Source organism: Salvelinus alpinus, chromosome 24 (assembly GCF_045679555.1).
Source record: "Salvelinus alpinus chromosome 24, SLU_Salpinus.1, whole genome shotgun sequence".
Lineage (NCBI taxonomy): Eukaryota > Metazoa > Chordata > Actinopteri > Salmoniformes > Salmonidae > Salvelinus > Salvelinus alpinus.
This window is the reverse complement of record NC_092109.1, coordinates 28,284,485-28,303,713: the sequence shown is the minus strand read 5'-3', so window position 1 is coordinate 28,303,713 and position 19,229 is coordinate 28,284,485. Positions and strand designations below refer to the sequence as shown.

General features: G+C 41.0%; 2 protein-coding genes across 2 annotated transcripts in view; one reads left to right on the top strand and one right to left on the bottom strand.

Annotated features, from left to right (window-relative positions):
- Positions 1-7,102, top strand: part of LOC139552532 (lys-63-specific deubiquitinase BRCC36) — a 64,807-nt gene extending 57,705 nt beyond the window's left edge. Inside the window, exon 9 of the mRNA XM_071364350.1 lies at positions 6,812-7,102. The gene's annotated coding sequence lies outside the window, so the exon portion shown is untranslated. The remainder of the gene's footprint in view (positions 1-6,811) is intronic.
- Positions 1-19,229, bottom strand: part of LOC139552534 (uncharacterized) — a 387,539-nt gene that overhangs the window by 85,308 nt on the left and 283,002 nt on the right. The window lies entirely within an intron of this gene.

The following is a 19,229-nucleotide window of genomic DNA, read 5'->3' as shown; positions in this document are numbered from 1 at the left end:
CTAAAATGTAAATAAACTATAATATTTCATACGGAAAGAAGTATGTTCAATAGAAAAGTAAAATTAGCAGGTGCGCCTCTTCGTCGCGCTCTGACAGACTGATTTTCCACTTGGAATCTTTGTACCAAAACTCAAAATTCTTCCTCGTTTTGGAAGAAACAAGCATGAAACCTTAAAGTATCTAACAATTTTATAAATGGTATAATGGCGTGATATAATTGCATTTTTCAACCCAACTCCCCCCGTTGCCCCAAGAATTGTCTTTGACCACTAACGTTTTGTTACACTGCATGCTATTTGTGCATCTAGAAGCCACAGGTGCCTTTTCCCATAATGAAAACTCAAGGAACTTGTTTATCTATTTTGTTGTGCTGATGTTAAATTTGTATTGGTGTTTCGTGTCAGATGCACTCAGGGTGTTGTTACATGCAGGGTTGGGGAGTATCTGATTACAAAAACCCAAACTGTAATCTGTTACATTACCAGCAAAACTATTGTAATCAGATTACAGATACGTTTGAAAAACTAGATGAGTACCTCTAGCATCACTTTTACTTTTTTTCTATGACATTCAGATCAGCATTGAAAAAAGATACAAGTTTAAGTTTTTCCACATGAAAGTCTGACCACAAGTCAGAGACCACGGGAAAAGAGCAGGAATATGCTTTTGTAGGCTACAGTCAAAGCTATGTTTTCAAATGGTGTGACTGCTGTTGGGATCCAAAGATTATCCAACTTGAATAAACGCTTTGAGGTAAGGACGAAAGCAGTGTTGTAGCCTACATGGATATAACTTTTTATTGATATCTACATAGGGTATTCATGTGAATCACACTGCTGCTCTCTCATTTAGCTATTTGCGCATTACGGATTGTGGTTGTTGTGGATGGCTGTTCACAATTGTATATGTGTATTTTAACCCAATAATGTTGGAATTTAAGAAGTTTGAGCTGCCTATCAATTATTGTTTTTGCGACAAGTGGACATCAAGTAAAAAATGGGCTCTTTCAACGGCTGCATAGTGCGGATCACAGCCTATGGAATAAAGGTTTGAGGGATTTCCTCCCTTCTTCTAAACTCCTCCATGGTATTGTGCTCCATACTGTTATTTTATTTTTGTTCTCCATAGGCCTAATGGACACATGATCAAACTCACACACTTTTGATAGACTTAAGCAGCTGCAAATTATAGAGATATCAAAGTGTCACCAACAAAAACATAAACAATATGCTTATAGCAAATGCAGCATAGGCCTATGTTATTACATTTTCACATGCAAATAGCACTTTTCGGTAGTGCCCAAAGCATCCCTAGTCAAAAAATCCTATAGGATTACTTTTTTTTTTTTTTTTTAATCCAATAGAAAATCCTATCAGATTTGGAAGACTATCCTATATGATTCCTATCAGATTTTGGAACCAGTCCTATTGGACTCCTATATTATTTTTTTCTCTCAAGATTAATCCTATAGGAGTCCAATAGGACTGGTTCCAAAATCTGATAGGATTTGTGTATTGGAATCCTATAGGATAGAATCCCATAGGTGTCCAATAGGACTGGTTCCACAATCTGATAGGATTTTTCTATTTGATTATTGAATTGGAATCTTATAGAATACTATAAGATTTAATCATATAGGATAGAATCCCATAGGAGTCCAATAGAACTGGTTCCAAAATCTAATAACATAATGGAAAGGTAAATTGCTTTATTATCTAAATGTTGAAATTGAGTGGGCGACGGCGAGAAACAAAATGATGCAGTTTGAGGCCATGTGGCGGAGAGTGATCCGGGAACTGGAGAGGAGGGTGTGAGCAGGTGGGTCCCCCAAAAAAGTAGTCCAATAGGATTCCAAAAGGATTCTGATAGAGGTGTTCCAAAATACTATAGGATTGCGAGAATCATACAGGGTCCAATATGATTACTTTTGATTACCAATAGGAAAAAAATCAGCCCAATAGGATTCTGATACAGGTGACACAAAATCCTATAGAACTGCAAGAATCCTATAGGATTCAATGATTACTTTTTTATTTCCAATAGGATTTCAATAGGATTCTGATAGTGACACAAAATCCTATAGGACTGTAAGAACCCTATAGGATTCTATTGGAAAAATCACTAATCCTGAGTTTGGGTAATCCAAAGGTACATTACTGTTACTGATTACAATTTTGGAGAGGTAAGTAGTAACTGTAACGAAATGACATTTAGAAAGTAACCTACGCAACCCTTGGTACATCATTTGCAGCGTGCATCATGAGCAAAGTCATGTAGCCTATCATTTTACTTCCCAAATCAGGGGCTGATTTGGCTTCGCTGTATCGCAGCCGAATACTCCCAGCAGCCTACCTACTGAAGGTTGCACCTGTCCATTACAATGTTGAAAAGCACATGTCTCTAAATCTTTCAATAGTCATCCATATTCCCGGAGCTTCATCGTATTACTATTTCTATTGCGGATTCGAGGCCGCAATTTATGGAAAATGTTAACACTGGGGATAACAATAGATGGCAAAGTCAAAGATACTGGTTTTCCCTAAATGTTTATGACAACTCCAGCTGCAGAACCAGCCAAAGCCTAGCTCTTTTGAATACAGTGTAGTTTAAAAAACCCTGCAACAACAGATAACATTAGCTAGCTAGATAAGGTTAGCGTGCTAGCTAGCTACACTGACAGCTGTCAGTGCCCTATTTGATGATGTTTCTCCACTCTACGTGGAAATCACCTTGATGTTCCTTCCCACTCCCAATTCGTGAATATGTATTGCTTGTGTCATTCTTCAGAGATGGAACCTAAACAAGCATTTCGGCTCTAGAACAGGAATTACATCAGAATAGGGGCGGCATTGGTCAGGGGATTACATCATTCTGATTACATTAGAAGTTCCAGTGCATGGTGAGGGGTCATTTGAAGCAGAGCTGTGTGCTGGCTATAACTAATAGTATGACCCCTACTGATGACAGCTCATTTTTCAGTTTTGATGAAAAAGTCTTGCTCTTATTGCTGGCCATAGCTCATACAACGGTTATTATGTCCAACAAACAGATGGTATTTTAAAAAACAACGCTTGCTTTTCAAGAAACAACACTTGCTTGTTTTTTCATGTTGAATGATGTAAAACATATGGACAGGATTTGCAAGTGGGAACTTTTGGTAACACTTTATTTTAAGGGTACCTAATAAACCATTTAGAAGGCATTTATAAATTGTGTGTTCACCATTTATTAATCATTACTCCTAGATTTGTAAATGTTAGTAAGCTAGTTATTCACATATGTATATATAGTACCAGTCAAAGGTTTGGATATACCTACTCATTCAAGGGCTTTTCTTTATTTTTACTATTTTCTACATTGTAGAATAATAGTGAAGACATCAAAACTATAAAATAACACATATGGAATCATGTAGTAACCAAAAAAGTGTTAAACAAATCAAAATATATTTTATATTTGAGATTCTTAAAAGTAGCCACCCTTTGCCTTGATGACAGCTTTGCACAAGCTTGGCAATCTTTCAACCAGCTTCATGAGGTAGTCACCTGGAATGCATTTCAATTAACAGGTGTGCCTTGTTAAAAGTTCATTTGTGGAATTTCTTTCCCTCTTAATGCGTTTGAGCCAATCAGTTGTGTTATGACAAGGTAGTTGTGGTATTCAGAAGATAGCCCCATTTGGTAAAATACCAAGTCCATATTATGTCAAGAACAACTCAAATAAGCAAAGAGAAATGACAGTCCATCATTACTTTAAGACATGAAGGTCAGTCAATACGTAAAATTTAAAGAACTTTGAAAGTTTCTTCAAGTGCAGTCGCAAAAACCATCAAGCGCTATGATGAAACTGGCTCTCATGAGGACTGCCACAGGAATTAGAAGACCCAGAGTTACCTCTGCTGCAGAGAATAAGTTCATTAGAGTTTCCAGCCTCAGAAATCGCAGCCCAAAGAAATGCTTCGGAGTTCAAGTAACAGACACATCTCAACATCAACTGTTCAGAGGAAACGGTGTTAATTAGGCATTCATGGTTGAATTGCTGCAAAGAGACCACTACTAAAGGACACCAAGAAACCCGAGCAATGAACATTAGACTGGTGGAAATCTGTCCTTTCGTCTGATGAGTCCAAATTTGAGATTTTTGGTTCCAACCGCTGTGTCTTTGTGAGACGCAGATTAGGTGAACGGATGATCTCTGCATGTGTAGTTCCCACCGTGAAGCATGGAGGAGGAGGTGTGATGGTGTGGGGGTGCTTCGCTGGTGACACTGTCTGTGATTTATTTAGAATTCAAGGCACACTTAACCAGCATGGCTACCACAGCATTCTGCAGCGATACACTATCCCATCTGGTTTGCGCTTAGTGGGACTATCATTTGTTTTTCAACAGGACAATGACCCAACACACCTCCAGGCTGTGTAAGGGCTATTTGACCAAGAAGGAGAGTGATGGAGTGCTGCATCAGATGACCTGGCCTCCACAATCCCCCGACCTCAACCCAATTGAAATGGTTTGTGATGAGTTGGACTGCAGAGTGAAGGAAAAGCAGCCAACAAGTGCTCAGCATATGTGGGAACTCCTTCGAGACAGTTGGAAAAGCATTCCAGATGAAGCTGGTTGAGAGAATGCCAAGAGTGTGCAAAGCTGAAATCTAAAATATGTTTTTTATTTGTTTAACACTTCTTTGGTTACTACATGATTCCATAGGTGTTATTTCATAGTTCTGACGTCTTCACTATTATTCTACGATGTAGAAAATAGTAAAAAATAAAGAAAAACCATTGAATGAGTAGGTGTCCAAACTTTTGACTGGTACTGTATATTTCCTTAAAGATCCTCTGTTGTGTGCTTATTCTTTTTCCAGGTAGTGGTACTAATGGATTGTCTACCAAAGCCATGCCCATCTTATTGTGAGAAATTACACTGGTCACTCACAACATTTATAAAATATTTATAAAGTATAACTAGGGCTCACTTTAGATTAGGGACTGCAAAAATACTTTACTAATGATTAGTAAATTGTTTATAAATGCGGGAGGAATGAGTAATAAATGGTGGACATAGAATTTATAAAATATTTTTTAATGGTTTATTAGATACCCTTAAAATAAAGTTTGGCAAATTTTTCTCTCATGTTCTTTTTGGGAGATTTGTTCATCAGAATGGTATCATCTGTCATTTTTCTGTGTTCAGTGCTCACTACTATCAAATCTCACCAGAAGATGTTGCTCTTGGTCCAAACACACAACTAACCAGCGCCTACAGTATATTCCGTCTGCCGGTTTTTCATGTAAAGGGGGAAATATGAAAATAGCCAGAAAATAGCCAAAATAGCCCTCTTCCTCTTCTTGCCCATTTATTGATCTTTAGTTTTCTGAGGTTCATTGGCCACTGAGACTGCGGTTGTTTTTATGCTCCGTGTCAGAGGAGTGCTCAGAGAAATCAGAGCTAATCCTAAGTGATTTCAGGTGAAAAGGGTTGTAATCGGCACAGCCAACTGTCTGTTTTTCAAACTGAGTGGAAACAGTAACAGAAAAACTGACACGAGACACTGGAGCTCTAACAGACTGTAAGAGGTCCATTTCCACAGCACCTTGAATGATACTCCTCAAGGACCCCAGTGAGAAATAAATAAAATGAAAAATAGATTATACCGTATACAGTATCCAAACAGTATTCCCTATGCAGAGGGCAGAGGAGGATAGACACACCATCTTAGCAGGGTATGTGTCTACAGCTGGGCCTCAAGGGAGGGGATGCTGCCAAGTGGACAAGCCCCCCCAGTATCTGGAGAGTCTTGAGGATTATGGTGGTCATGATGGTGCTTAAATCTATGGGGTGCTGGGGGGGATGGCTGTGCTCTGACACACTTCCTCACCGCAGAACAGGAATCAGTCAAGGATATCCAACCGAACATCAGTCATGCATGGGGAACAGCCAGCGAGTAGAATGAGCTTGTTCATCCGTGCAGCTCCCGAGGGGGGTATGGAAGAGATGGGGGATGAGGAGGATGGGGGAAGAAGGGGGATACTGAACAGACTACAAGTACACAGACAATACAACACACACCCAGAAGACTGCCATTATTTGAAGTGAATTTCACTGGGCCTCCAGAGTGGCGCAGCGGTCTAAGGCACTGCATTGCATCCCTTGAAGCGTCACTACAGACCCGGGTTCGATCCCGGTCTGTGTCGCAGCCGGCCGCGACTGGGAGACCCATGAGGTTGCGCACAATTGGCCCAGCGTCGTCCGGGTTAGGGGAGGGTTTGGTCGGCAAGGATGTCCTTGCCCCATCGTGCTCTAGTGACTCCTGTGGCGGGCTGGGCGCATGCACACTGTCGCGGTCACTAGTTAAGCGAGCAGTGTGTCAAGAAGCAGTGCGGGTGGCCATATAAGAAATTAGTGATCAGCAAAGCAGTCAAAAATACCTCTGCTTTAACTGCAGTTAAGCATTTGAATGTTTTTCTCCCATTCTTCCACTTTAAATCCCACTTTCTTGCTCTCTCTGCACTCCCCCCTTTCTGCCCCCCCCCCCCCCCCCCCCCCCCTCTCTTGTCCCTCTGTTCATCTCCCTGGCCCTATCTCTGTCTCTCTCATTCCCCTTCTCTCTCTGCCCCCCCCCCCCCCTCTCTTTCTTGCTCTCTCTCTTTACGCCCCCCCCTCTCATATTTTATTGTGTTGATGGTTTTCATGTGTATTGTGTATTTATGTATGTCGTGTCAAATAATTCAGCATTAAGTGCTATTGATACTATTTAATGTTGAAATTGAAATAAACCTCTCTTTCTCTCTCTTTCTCTCTCCTCCCCAAGGACATTGCACAGCTGTGAATCCATTTGCTCCATGAGGGACCACCATCCTGTCTGCGGGACATAGAAGGCTTCCGCTCCACAGCTGATCCATGGTGGAGGCACTATCATGGAGGCCAGCTGCAATAGCTTGCTTACAAACTTGTTTACATATCATAACAACAGATTTCATAGACACTGTATGTTGTCAAAGGAGGTCTTACCCATTTTTACAGTATGTATTATGACTTGTTAAAGTGCCCTTGGCTGTCTGAAATGCAAACTATTAAAACATTACAATCCCAAGATAAAGAACATACGCTGCGAGGAGGCTACTTGTTTACATTTCATTACCACATCCAACATCCCATATTCAGTGGGATGGTTATACTGCATAGGGCCTCCCTCTCTCCCTTTATAACAACACCATGGTAGCTCTCTGACCCAACAGGGAGGAGAGTTAAACGAAAAAGAAGACACTGCTTTTAAGAGGGAAATTCAGCCATAAATGAGAGAGGGTGTGAACACAGAGGTACCCTGACGGGGAGGAGAGTCAGAGAGTTCACGGTAGCAGTTATAGCCTCAATCCAGCCAATAATGATTCAACACTGATTGGGGCCTAAGTCTCAGGCTGCAAAATAATTGGGGAAATGTTGTATAGCAAGAAAGCAAACAAACAACAAACTTTGAACCATTTGTCATCTTCTGTTTCGATCTTCTTTCAAAATAAATACAGTGGGCCCTGAGGGACCAATAAAAACTGCACAAAGAGAGACACTCTGTGAGAAACCCAAGCACATTAAAGAGATTTTCTGGAAGTTTTGTATAATTTCAGCCAGTAGTTTTGAAAGTACAGATCAAGAGCCAAAACGGCTCCCCGAAAATGTTGCACAATTGTGTACAACCCCATCACGTCATTGTTCTCGAGCCTCTGTAGCGTGTGTGTCCCCCCTCTGATAACCAGGTGGTGAATCGCATCTCTGCATGTCTGGCAGACATATCAGTGTGGATGACGGATCACCACCTCAAGCTGAACCTCGGCAAGACGGAGCTGCTCTTCCTCCCGGGGAAGGACTGCCCGTTCCATGATCTCGCCATCACGGTTGACAACTCCATTGTGTCCTCCTCCCAGAGTGCTAAGAACCTTGGCGTGATCCTGGACAACACCCTGTCGTTCTCAACTAACATCAAGGCGGTGACCCGTTCCTGTAGGTTCATGCTCTACAACATTCGCAGAGTACGACCCTGCCTCACGCAGGAAGCGGCGCAGGTCCTAATCCAGGCACTTGTCATCTCCCGTCTGGATTACTGCAACTCGCTGTTGGCTGGGCTCCCTGCCTGTGCCATTAAACCCCTACAACTCATCCAGAACGCCGCAGCCCGTCTGGTGTTCAACTTTCCCAAGTTCTCTCACGTCACCCCGCTCCTCCGCTCTCTCCACTGGCTTCCAGTTGAAGCTCGCATCCGCTACAAGACCATGGTGCTTGCCTACGGAGCTGTGAGGGGAACGGCACCTCCGTACCTTCAGGCTCTGATCAGGCCCTACACCCAAACAAGGGCACTGCGTTCATCCACCTCTGGCCTGCTCGCCTCCCTACCTCTGAGGAAGTACAGTTCCCGCTCAGCCCAGTCAAAACTGTTCGCTGCTCTGGCACCCCAATGGTGGAACAAACTCCCTCACGACGCCAGGTCAGCGGAGTCAATCACCACCTTCCGGAGACACCTGAAACCCCACCTCTTTAAGGAATACCTAGGATAGGATAAAGTAATCCTTCTAACCCCCCCCCCCCTTAAAAGAGTTAGATGCACTATTGTAAAGTGGTTGTTCCACTGGATATCATAAGGTGAATGCACCAATTTGTAAGTCGCTCTGGATAAGAGCGTCTGCTAAATGACTTAAATGTAATGTAATGTAAAAGAGAGTAAAAAAAACTCTATGGTGTTCCTGTGGTGTGCATGTTGGGTGTGTATGTTGGTCTAAACCCATGCAACTTCATTGGACAACACTGGGCCGACCAGATCCCCGCCTCCCACTTTAACATTGCAAACTCATTGGACATTATTCCACTTGCCAATCAACATTGTCCATCACGTTTGGTTGTTGCAGGCCAGTTCCTGACTTTCCGTAGTTGCAAGTATGGACTCATCAGACTAGTACGGCAAACAAGCAAGTGAATGTGATTATGTATTTTTATACAATGGAAAAGTTATAGTTATATGTTTGCATTACATTTCCTATTCCTTGAAAGTTGTGTATTGATTATATATAGCATTTGCCTACATGATGAATGATGATCGCTGGAAATCAATTGCAGTGTTGGATTATTACCCCATATATGTATAAAAACAAATATGGCTGTCTATCAATAATGACAAAACACCTGGCACTGACAACTTGGATTTAAAATGACTGAGGAAGACTATATTGCCATTCCTACTTGCCATCTCCTAAATCTAAGCCTACAGGAAAGTGTGTGCCCTCAGGCTTAGTTGGGAATCAAAAGCCATTCCACTACCCAAGAATAGCAAAGCAGCCTTTACCGGTTCAAACAGCCGTTCAGCCAGCCTGCTACCGAGCCTCAGTAAACCTTTGGAAAAAATGGTGTTTGACCAGATACAATACTATTTCACAGTAAACAAAATAACAACAGACTTTCAGCATGCTTATAGGGAAAGGCATTAAATATGTAGTGCACTGACACAAATGACTGATGACTGGCTGAAATAAATTGATAATAAGAATATCGTGGGAGCTGTTTTGTTAGTCTTTAGGGCAGCTTTTGACATTTTCAGTGCTGCTGAAAAAACGTATGTGTTATGGCTTTACATCCTTTGCCATATCGAGGATTGAGAGCTAACTCTCTAACAGAATAAAGAGGGTTTTCTAACGTAAACAAGGTAGAGGGTGGTATACCTCAAGGCAGTTGTCTTGGCCCGTTATGGTTTTCTATTTTTACTAATGACCTACCACTAGCCTTGACTAAAGCCAGTGTAGCCTGATGTCTCAAGGTTATGCACGTCAGCTGCAACAGCAAGTAAAATCATTGCAACCCTTAACGAAGAGCTTCAGTCTTAGAATGGATGGCTAGTAAAAAGCTAGTCCTATATATACAGTATATATATACAGTATATAAACTATAGGCATTGTATTTGGGACAAATCATTTGCTTAATCCTAAACCTCCTATACATGTTGCAATTCATAATGTGGCAATTGAGCAAGTCGAGGAGAATGAACTGCTTGGTGTAACCCTGGATTGTAAATTGACATGGTCAAAACATATTGATGCAACGGTTGGTAAGATGGGGAAAGATCTGTCCCATTGGCAATTGTAGCATGTAAATCTTGATGGGGCAAAAAAAACAAAAGTGGGATGCATGCCAGCAAAGCCACGACACGACACAACACAACACTAAACAATACATTAATTCCACTATAACGGAGACAAACAGTGCCCACAAAAAGCTGTCTCAACATCTTACCATCGCTACACCTGGCTATCAGCAGAGCCTTTCTGTCAGCGAAAGAGTTAATTCAGCCTCATTTACTGTCTTTCAAAAAAACATAGTTGACATGGCTGACTTGCTTAAACAAATGTGGTTTCTAATGACAATTGAGATGTACAAACTATGGCACAAGGGGACGACAAGCAGATAAGAGGAAATCCTTAATTTCAATTAATTAAGACATTAATGAGTGAGCTAGGACGGACGTAGTCAATATAACTATTTGTTTAGCACTTTTGAAATGTACAGCGACAGAATTCAGAACATGGGCCATTTTTACAGTCTTCTCCCTGTACACCAAGTCAGAACTGTACGATAAATAAATAAAGGGGGCATATAAGCAGACAATGAAAGCTCTTACAATATTTGATGATTACATTTCTATATAACAGGTTATATGCTACATGTGCACCACCAAGTCAGAACATTAGGCAAAATTAAGAGGGATAAATTGTCCAAATTATTAGGTTGAAGCACATGGGCTACTAACATCTTACTACATCTTATCATACACTTAGTATCACTTTCTTAGCTACTGTATACATATCCCCCTGGATTTTGGAGCTGCCTTACTCAAGAAAACAAAACACCATTTTCAACGTCAACAGTGAAGAGGCGACTCCGGGATGCTGGCCTTCTAGGCAGAGTTCCTCTGTCCAGTGTCTGTGCTCTTGTGCCCATCTTAATTTTTTCTTTTTATTGGCCAGTCTGAGACATAGCTTTTTCTTTGCAACTTTGCGTAGAAGGCCAGCATCCCGGAGTTGCCTCTTCAATGTTGACGCTGAGACTGGTGTTTTGCGGGTACTGTATAATGAAGCTGCCAGTTGAGGACTTGTGAGGCGTCTGTCACTCTAATGTACTTGTCCTCTTGTGCAGTTGTGCACCGGGGCCTCCCACTCCTCTTTCTATTCTGGTTAGAGCTAGTTTGTGCTGTTCTGTGAAGGGAGTAGTACACAGCGTTGTACGAGATCTTCAGTTTCTTGGCAATTTCTCGCATGGAATAGCCTTCCTTTCTTAGAACAAGAATAGACTGATGAGTTTCAGAAGAAAGTTCTTTGTTTCTGGCCTGTAGTCTGTATTCGAACCCACAAATGCTGATGCTCCAGATACTCAACAAGTCTAAAGAAGGCCAGTTTTATTGCTTCTTTAGTCAGAACAACAGTTTTCAGCTGTGCTAACATAATTGCAAAAGGGTTTTCTAGTGATCAATTAGCCTTTTAAAATGATAAACTTGGATTAGCTAACACAACGTGCCATTGGAACACATGAGTGATGGTTGCTGATAATGGGCCTCAAGTCCTATAGGCCCTAGTTTTATCACACCTGGACTACTGCCCAGTTATATGGTCAAGTGCTGCAAATAAAGACATAGGCAAATTACAGTTAGTCCAGAAGAGAGCAGCAGGGCTGGCCCTTAAATGTACACAGAGGGCTAATATCAAGAACATGCATGTCAATCTCTCCTGGCTCAAAGTAGAAGAGAGATTGACTGCATCTTTGTGACTGGTATTTATGTGTTGAAAGCACCAAACTAACTGTCTGTTTAAACAGCTAGCACAAAGCTCAGATACCCATACATAGCCCATACATAGCCCAGAAGACATTCAACCAGTGGTCTCCTCACAGTCCCCAAGTCCAGAACAGTGTGGGAAATGCACAGTAGTACATGGAACTCTCTTCCACATCAGGTAACTCAAGCTAGCAGTAAAATTAGATAAGAAAATGGATAAAACAACCTCACGGCACAACCCAGATTGTGAAGAGACACGCACACACACACGCGCACGCGCACACGCACACGCACACGCACACACGCACACGCACACGCACACACACACACACACACACACACACACACACACACACACACACACACACACACACACACACACACACACACACACGCACACACATGCACACACACACACACGCACACACATGCACACACACACACACACACACACACACATTGTAATATTGTAATGTTTTTATATCGTAGTATTGTAAAATGCATATCGTAAAATTTGTAATAATATTGTATGATGTATTGTTTTATTATGATGTCATTGTTTTATTCCTGTGTAGACTGCTTGGCAGCAGCTAATGGGGATCCGAATAAATAAAATACAAATCATGTGTGAATGTTTATAAGCACAAAAGGTGGACACATGGAATTATTTTATTTGGAGGGATGGTTGACACATCAGAAAGGTAGACCCATAATTTCTTGTATAAAAAGTGGGTGAAAGTTTGCTCCAGTATGCATTTCTCGAGCGCGTCAATATTGTTGTGATTGGCGAATGGGACAAATGAATGGACGCATGCCTAGAAAAAACCTTTCAGCCTATTGTGCAATCAGTGGAGGCTGCTGAGGGGAGGACGGCTCATAATAATGGCTGGAACGGAAACCATGTGTTTGGTGTATTTGATACTATTCCACTGATTCCGCTCCAGCCATTGTCACGAGCGCATCTTCCCAAATTAAGGTGCCACCAACCTCCTGTGTGTGCAATATATCCCAGAATTCACCTGCGACACCATTTAGGAGCGAAAGATTGTCAGTACAGTGTTTCTAATCGGATTGACAATTATGTTCTAAATGTATTTGTATGGCTACAATGCCATCTTTAGCACACAAAATGTTCTAGTTTGCAGAGAAATGCATTGAAAGAAACAAATTACACTACTACCGAGGTCTAATAGATAATACAACTTCTAATTGTGGATGTTTTCTAACTTATGATGCATGGATTTGATCGATGTATTCAGTGTAGTTTCACTGTTATCAAAGTAACTAATGGTGAGCGCATGCAGCCACTCAGAGTGCGCATTTACTACATGACAGGAACGAGTTTGTAGATCTCATGAACTAAATGATGGCAGGTTAGAATGTTAAGATTCTGTGCCTTTTCTTGCTGGGAAAGGACTGTAGATGGATTTGTTATGCATGTTGGAGCCATACATTGTAAACTGACATGGTCAAAACATATTGACGCAACGGGAGGTTTAAACAATAACAAGGTTGTTTTCATTCCTCTGGAGTATGTCTTTAACAGTGTGAATGAAGAGAGAGAGAGAAGCACTTTCAACTCCTATACTTTAAAAAGTGATTTAACATTATCTCATCTGATTGAGCTCAGCTTCTTGCCCTTCTGGCCAGCTTGAGGTCCATGGACTGGGCTTAATCTTCCATTCTCAGTGTGGAAGAATAGGTTTGGCTCTGAGTACTTGAGGGGGAAAGATTAACTGTGCTAGTTATCCTATCAGCAGAGCTTCCTCTCCTCTCCTGGCCCTCCAACACCACAGGAACATATTCACACCACCAGCCTTTAATCTCAACTACTTTGTAAGACTTTAAATATGTCATGTTCTGCATTTGATACTACCAAGCCACCCCACCACCTTAAAGATGACACGATTGCTGTTACGTGATTCCGCTCAATAAATCCGAAAGGGCAAATCTGGGTCAGTACATCTTTGTCTCCCAAATACATTTGCAGTCTTCCTGGGACGGGGGACGGGGACCTCTTTCTTTAGGTTTACAGTTGCAGGGGTGAAGCCAGTGAATTAGTTCTCTCTAAGTTCTTGCAAGTTCATGAGGAAACATGAAAAGACATAATGAAATAGTGATTGATTGTAAGGACCATGTAAAATAGAGGCAAAGGTACATGTTTTCTGAAGTCAACTGCTGCCGATTACCTAGATACAGGTTCAACAGATACTGTGTAATATGTCTAATTATAAACTGGGTGGTTTGAGCCCTGAATGCTGATTGGCTGACAGCTGTGGTATATCAGACCGTATACCACAGGTATGAGAAAACATTTATTTTTATTGCTCTAATTACGTTGGTAACCAATTTATAATAGCAATAAAGCACCTCCGGGGTTTGTGGTATATGGCCAATATACCACGGCTAAGGGCTGTATCCAGGCACTCCGCTTTGCGTTGTGCATAAGAACAGTCCTAAGCCATGGTCTATTGGCCATATACCACACCACCACGGGCCTTATTGTTTAAATATAAATAATCATTTTAGATGCTATCAATTTTTTTTTAGGAAGGGTAGTCGTCAGAGATGAGTGAAAACTACTACATTACAGAACTAGTTTGCCATTATTTCCAGTGGTGGAAAAAATACCCAATTGTCATACTTGAGTAAAAGTATAGATACCTTAACAGAAAGTTACTCAAGTAAAAGTGAAAATCACACAGTAAAATACTACTTGAGTAAAAGTAAAAAAGTATTTGATTTTAAATATACTTAAGTATCAAGTGTAAATGTAATTGATAAAATATACGTAAGTATCAAAAGTAAAAGTATAAATCATTTTAAATCCCTTATATTAAGCAAAGCAAACGGCACCATTTTCTTGTTTTTGAAATGTACGGATAGCCATGGGCCCACTCCAACACTCAGACATTATTTACAAAGGATGCATTTGTGTTTAGTGAGTCTGCCAGACCGTAGGCAGTAGGGATGACCATGTATTCTCTTGATAAGTGTGTATATTTCAAAATATTCCTGTTCTGCTAAGCATTCAAAATGTACTTTGGGTGAGTAAAAAGTACAATATTTTCTTTAGGAATGTAGTGATTAAAAGTAAAAGTTGTCAAAAATATAAATAGTAAAGTAAAGTACAGATACCCCCAAAAATGACTTAAGTAGTACTTTAAAGTATTTAAACTTAAGTACTTTACACCACTGATTATTTCACTTTGGAAATAAAATACCCCTTCAATGGGTCCGTAGACTGGCAAAATATTATCCATCAATTACACATTCATTACATATTTTTTTCATCATAATCATGAGCTTTGAAGCTGCTAGGCTGTATTGACAAGCAGGCTGAATCTTCCTGACACATGACAAAATAAGCTCCTCTGTGGAATTAGTCATTTGCTTTGGGTGGAACATTGGTGTGCTGCTGGGAAGACTGTCATTATAAGGCTTTACAGATACATCTGACAGATTTTCTGTTACACAAGTTCATATGGATTTTAAGTTATCTATATTATTGTGCCTTTGGCTGGATTCAATCCATATTGCAGAAGTATCGCGGAAGGTCCACGTTATAGCTTGATTGAAATTTAAATGCAATGACAATTTAAATTGCTGAATATGTATGCCCAAACGGAAATGGCCTTTCCATTTTCACGTGGATCTACTATGATACTTCCAAGATACGGATGAATCCAGCCCTGTCCGCATTACTTGGTATGAATTGCTGACTGACTAATTGTCATAATTTTCCATTTGAGTCATTTATCAGATGCTCTTATCCAGAGTAATTTACAGGAGCATTTAGGGTTAAGTGCCTTGCTCAATGGCTCAGCGGCATATTTTTCACTTAGATGGCTGATGGATTCGAACCAGCAACTTTTCAGTTATTGGCTCCACGCTCTTAAAAGCTAGGCTACCTGCCACCTTGATTTGTTTTAACGCATTTGTTAAGGTGTAGATTAAAAAGCTAATCCATTTGCTGTGTCTTAACAGGCTTAACCGATGATTGTGTACATATGGTTTCAGATGAAGACTCAAAATTACATTAGACCAAATGACTGTATAACAAAACTCCAATATGAACAAACACAAAATGATAGATGACTCTATATTCAGTAAAGTATGTTGCTACAAGTGATAAAGACTTTGATGCATTTGATGCATGAAGAAAACATGGACCATTGACTTCTGTCATGAAAAGCTGCATTTGAGGAACTGTGCTGAAATCACTCCCATGGAAAATGACATGGGTGGAGCTGTCTATGGTGCTGAAACCCACTACACTATCCCAACTGTTTATAATGAGGAAAAAAACAAAATGCAGAATTGTAGTGCAACTACTGCGCTGTTCCATATCATCAGATCTAATACGTATACTGGCTATGTCTGCAATTTACCTATCAGAGTAAACATTATATTATATGTACACTACCGGTCAAAAGTTTTAGAACACCTACTCATTCAAGGGTTTTTCTTTATTTTTTACTATTTTCTACATTGTACAAAAATAGTGAAGACATTAAAACTATAAAATAAAACATGGAATCATGTAGTAACCAAAAAGTGTTAAAGAAATCCAAATATACTTTATATTTGTGATTCTTCAAAGTAGCCACCCTTTGCCTTGATGACAGCTTTGCACACACTTGGCATCTCTCAACCAGCTTCATGAGGTAGTCACCTGGAATGCATTTCAATTAATAGGTGTGCCTTGTTAAAAGTTAATTTGTGGAATTTCTTTCCCTCTTAATGCGTTTGAGCCAATCAGTCATGTTGTGACAAGGTAGGGGTGGTATACAGAAGATTGCCCTATTTGGTAAAATACCAAGTCCATATTATGGCAAGAACAGCTCAAATAAGCAAAGAGAAACAACAGTCCATAATTACTTTAAGACATAAAGGTCAGTCAATACGGAACATGTCAAGAACTTTGAAAGTTTCTTCAAGTGCAGTCGCAAAAACCATCAAGCGCTATGAAGAAACTGGCTCTCATGAGGACTGCCACAGGAATTGGAAGACCCAGAGTTACCTCTGCTGCAGAGGATAAGTTCATTAGAGTTTCCAGCCCTTGAGTAGGGGTTCTAAAACTTTTGATTGGTAGTGTATGTACTCCACACAGATTCTGTAACGTGATTGAAGTAATTCTTAAGAATGAATCATAGTTCATGGAACCACAGTAATTCAGCATGGAACTAAAATCTTCTGTATGAACAAAACACTTTGTGATTCAGATAATGCATCACCCATATCTCACAGCATGAGGGTATTGTTAAAGGGGTTCATGTTTCCCTGTGATCTTGAGCCGGAGGAAATATAAACAGGAAATAGTGGGAAGAAGTCTGGAGAGAAAATAGAGCACAGGAAAATAGACTACATAGAGGATTAGAGGGAGTCTTTCACCTGCAGCTAGCAATATTAATTCCACACTCTTAGAAAAAAGGATTCTGAAATGGTCCTTCAGCTGTCTCTATAGGAGCACCCTTTTTTCATTCCAGGTAGAACCATTTTGGGTTCCATGTAGAACCCTCTGTAGAAAGGAACCAACATGGTTCTACCTGGAACCAAAAGGGGTTCTTCAAAGGGTTATCCAATGGGGACAGCCGAAAAAAACCTTTAGGTTCTAGATAGCACTTTTTTTTGGAGTGCAGTGACATTAGGCCATAATTTCTATTCACCAGGGGTTTTCATTAACGTAGAACGAATGTTGAATGGCGAGCGCGTAGTCATATCCAAAAGCATGCTAGGAAACAAATCTGTCTTGAGTGAAATGTTGCCATGGCAAACGAGGAGCACGAGGGTGGGGGCTGGATAACATCATTGCTCTGAGGTTACAGAAAACCTCACTGCTACTAATATATTAATGGAACCAGTTAGACGTTGACTGGCACTTCATCAGAAGGGCTGCGGGGTGAAGTGTTGTGGCTGGTGGACAACATAGAGCAGGGTTTCCATTAGCTGCCTGCCTGGCCCAGCCAAAACACCAGCATGACTTGGGATTGCTTCATGGTGTTTACTGTTCATTATAAACTGGGTGGGTCGATCCCTGAATACTGATTGGCTGACAGCCGTGTTATATCAGACCATATACCACGGGTATGACAAAACATTTATTTTTGACTAAGGGCTCTATGACTGTGGGCTGTGACCAGGTACTCTGTGTTGCATTGTGCCTAAGAGCAGCCCTTAGCCGTGGTATATTGGCCATATACCACACCTCCTTGGGCCTTATTGCTTAAATATGCTATGATGATACTGAGTATCCAATCTAGAAAACAAAACTGAAGAACTTGCTCACTTGCCTATTGTACATGTCAAAATCCAAGGGAGAACTTTTCAACCTAAAATATGTAGACAACACAGCTGTAGAATCTGAATATTCAAAATACAATGCATGTCACTCTGGTATATATGATTCGGGAGACAGACGCAGGAATGCGTAATAGTTTTTTAATTAAGCCCCAAATTACGGCATGCCATGTAAAGGCACGGGGATGAAGACCAAACAAACACGTACACAAAACACAGGGTTGAAACCCAAACAAAAGAGCGAGGAGTACCTCAAATAAATACACACGCGCACAATGATTAACACACGGGAGGAGACCCGTAATCATCTGCGCAATCCACAAGGGCACAAAAGCCCTAAACACACAGCACAGGTACTCAGTACTCACACGCACCAACGGACATTGTAACAATAATCGACAGCACCATGGTGAACAAAGGGCACACATATACAAATACAATCAGTGGGGATAGGGGCCAGGTGAGCGCAATGAAAGTTCCAGAGGGATCCGTGACAATGCACTTTAAACCCATTGTGCATATTGTTCCAAATCTAGGATAAGGAGGGGTATTCTGATGAGTCTATTGCAAACGACATCAGCAGCCAGGCGATGTGCGTCAGTCAGAGCAGTTAACATCAGCCCCCACACTCCCATTTGGCACAGATACCAAATTTGATTGGAAGCTTGTTAGCAAAATATATTACACCATCCTGGTTCTTTTCCCAATCCTGTCATTGGGAATTCTGACTGGCAGTTCTATTTTTAGGGGCCTCCCAGAGTTGGCACAGTGAAAACTGGTTCAGATGGCGCAACAGTCTCTGTCGCCCAATCAAATTAGAGGATTTCATCAGTGGGAGAAGAGACTGAAGCCATGAAGACCACTGCATTATCTCCCTTCCTAGTCTCATAAAGAAAAATCTATTATCTACAACCAAGGAAAAGACACGTCAAGTGGACATTTTCCTTTTTGCTCACACTCACTTTTTTTCTTTCAACATGGTACCTTCATTTCCATTGTCCATGTGGCAGAGGATCTTGTGTTGCCCATGTGCTGCCCATGATAGAGGACGTAAGTGTTAGGCAATGTCCAAACAGCACGTCCACCAGCAGAATATATTATTCTTGTCAGGACATGGCTCCCAGTT